We start from the raw sequence: 3,548 nt of genomic DNA on the forward strand, positions 1-3,548 counted from the left end.
TTGAAGCCCGGCGTGTCTAAAGCTTGGCGATTTTTTGCGAGCAACGCGACCATCAACCAATCACATCAATCTCCCGCCCCCGACATACAAAGCAATAGCAATGTTTAAACGAAGTAAACTGGATATAAACTCTCCAAACAGGCGAAAAACCTACCAGTTTCCCCCACTGTCTCTGCCACCTCCCTCCATGCCTGGTTCCTCCGGTTTGTATCCCGGTAAATAGTTCCGGTCGTAAAGAACCGGGGGATTTGCTACCGTAATATCTCGTTTGGAATATGAGGAAATGAACTGCGGTCTGGCTCTCCCAGCTTGCACGCAGTTTGATTGGCTGCGCTTGCACTGGCGGGATTTGCATAAACGGGATTTGATTGGCTGATGCCAAGCATCGAGCCTCAAAAGTTGAACATTGTTCAACTTTTGATGCCGATAGATGCTCGTGATGCTTGCAAAGCCATGCCATGCTCCCCACAATGCAGTTCGGCGAAGATTAAAAATCTTCTACGTCACCCCATTCAAGTGAATGGGCGAAGCGTTGAAAGCATTTTTCGATGCCTGTAGTGTAGACGGGCCGTTAGTCATTACTGTGGACATTAGCCACAGGAGCAAATGCAGGTAAAGTGTTTTGCCCAAGGACACAACGGCCTGACGCAGTGGCGGCCGAGGCGGGATTCGAACTGGAGTTCACGAACGCCCCTTGATCTGATGACCAACGCTCTAACCACTGCGCCAAAACCTAGAATGCTCCTGAGGTTTGGATTCTGCCTCAATTTTTTTGGTACTTCTTTGTATTTGTATAGATTTAAACAAGTAGGAATAAAAAGTCCAAAATAAAAGCTTCAAACAGTTCAGGAAAGAAACTCTGCCATACAAAACGTTCCACTCCACGATATGCGGAATATAATGAAAGTCTCAACTTCATTAAACGTCTTTGTTGTGAGCTCTATTTCATTTTAATCTCTGAACCCTGACAGCCCAAATGATTTCCGCACAATTTCAGAAACACATTCGACAACAGAGAGACCGATTAAAGATAATTGTAATAAATGTGGAGTCAGATTCTCACCCTACTTGCACTAACTAATTTAAAATAATCAAATGGCTCTCCCTATATCAGCAGGAAGGCTCCAGTCTGCACACACAACAGAAATGAGTTTGATGTTGTGACGAAAAGAGAAAACTGCTGGGCTTTTTACTGCTTCGACTCTTCTGAGACGGGGAAGTGGAGCAGTGTGTTGTCACGCGGCACAAAACAAGAAGCAGCTAATGTGACAGCGGCACAAATGGCTACTTAATTAAAATTTGGCAGAGCATGAGGGCAGGTGGTCAGGGACCGGCCGGTAACCAGGTGTTCACACTCCGTCCAAACGAGTTCATCACTGCTGTAATGACCCTCTCTGGTCAAATGAGACAGGTAAGGGCTTTGAAGGGTGAGAAGCAATGCATACACGTCCAAGAGTGATATGGTTCTGCATGATGATTGAGATTTAAACACCTTTTTAGCCATAACTTGCCAAATATATTGTTGTTTGTTGCCATGTTTAGGGTTGCAAAATGTATCGTAGTTTAATTGACATTTTAGTGCGATATTCAGATTGCAGGACGAGCAGTTACTTAAAGATATTGGATTATACAGTATGGTACAGTTGCAGAGATACCATTAAATCGAAGAAAACACGTTTTTTTTTACATGTAGGGAACCGTGGTGCATTCAGCGTGTCCTGGTCTTCGCAAATATAATCGCCCTCACAAAGAGAAGCTCTAGGCAGAAACAGAGCAGCGTTAAAAAAAAGTCAATTAAGTCTGTACTGAAATACCAATTAAGAGAATAATTGACATCACTGTGACTGATCCGGACAGAGGTAAGAGCTAACGGTATGCTAACTGGATGCTAACACAACGGCTGAATTTAAAACATGGACATTTTTGAATCCCCGGGATCCACTGTGCTGTAAACCAGGAAGGAGTTAGCACTTATCTAATGTTCGATGACAACTTTAATTAACAGGTATTTATTTATATATGCTCTAAGCATGTCAACAACAGAATAGAAACTCAAGTAAAACAAAAAAGACGAATAAAGACTTTGAGAACTTCACCTCTACTCCACTTCCAACAGCCACCCTATATATTGGCACTAAATCAAAAATATTATGCTGCAGGAATGTCTTTTATTAATTAACACCTAGATATACTTTTATAATACCATCTTTCAGTCCTCTGGAGGGTCTTGGTGACACTGAAACAACGCCTTTCAGAAGCTGTAAATGAAGAATCCTCCATCCCCACGGCTAACCTTTACACCTGGGGAAATGCATGTCTCTAAGAGATTTGTAACATTTTTTTATGGGCGCAACCCCCATACTCAGCTCTGCTGCTCATCCCACAAATGCATGTTCCTCATAAATGTGGCACTATTTGATAGGTAAGAAAACAAGCTTTCCAACGGTATGAGATTTATTGCCAAGAAGCATTCTTACAACAAAGAAATAATCGACCAAACACATCTTTCCTTACTTTTTGTGTTATAGAATCCCTTTACTCTTGTGACAAAAGGGTTAGAGTTACATTCTACGAAATGCATCAAAGTTAAAAGGTACAAATATTGAAGTGACTGTTATTTTGTGTTGATTTGTGTGCTTTTATTTATGTCTCTGTCTGTGCACACAAACTGAAAGATTGACTTTGACTTTGAAATCTAAAATGTGCATTTAAGAGCTGCATGTATTCCCAGTGGACAGGACCAGCTGACCTACTCAACACGGTGTCTGTGCCGCTGGGAGGAAAGTGCTGAATCGTAGAGGCTAATGCACATGTTGGAACGCCCCCCGCTGCAGATCAGCCTGCTATCATGTATAATGTAGAAGCATGCTAGCATTACAGATACCGCTGCTATGTTCCCATCATGCACCTACCCTCTGCATTAGATCAGTCGCTATTCATGCATTTCCCCCGCCACATTAGAACAGCACTTCCCTCTTTAATATATAATATGAACTCAGGTCAGAAACAGTGTACTTTGCAAAAGCAGGAAAACAGCAACACTTTTTTGTAGGACAGAGCTCTAAAGTAGTTCAGTGGTTGAAAGACTTGTGCATGTAGCACTCTCAAGAAAACGTGTTGAGTGCCTCCCATTCTCGAACAAGCTTTGCAGTTCTTAAGATCACATTGAACAACCTTGCTATCCCCCAAAAACAGGAACAACAATCTGAAACTGGAGCAGGTAAGACACATCCTGACTTAAAATGATTGTAACAACTGCATGTTAAACACAGAATCACCGTCTTCTGTCCGATAGATATTCCTTCACTGATTTTTGCTAAATAGATGGTGCCAGAACCTTTTTTAAGAATCAACTGCATTATATGGGTCACAAAAAACACCATGTCCCACTCCCAGCCTTCAGGCTCATGTACTTACAGACGTTGATGTATATTCCTAATAAGTCTTTAGATATTTTTGTAGTGTCAAATCATCAAGTACCTGAACAATCTTTCCAGGGATGTTGAGTCCCGTTGCACTTCCTTTCATTCAGAGCTGCACATTTTGCC

Source organism: Notothenia rossii (assembly GCF_949606895.1).
Source record: "Notothenia rossii genome assembly, chromosome: 1".
In the NCBI taxonomy this organism is placed as follows: domain Eukaryota; kingdom Metazoa; phylum Chordata; class Actinopteri; order Perciformes; family Nototheniidae; genus Notothenia; species Notothenia rossii.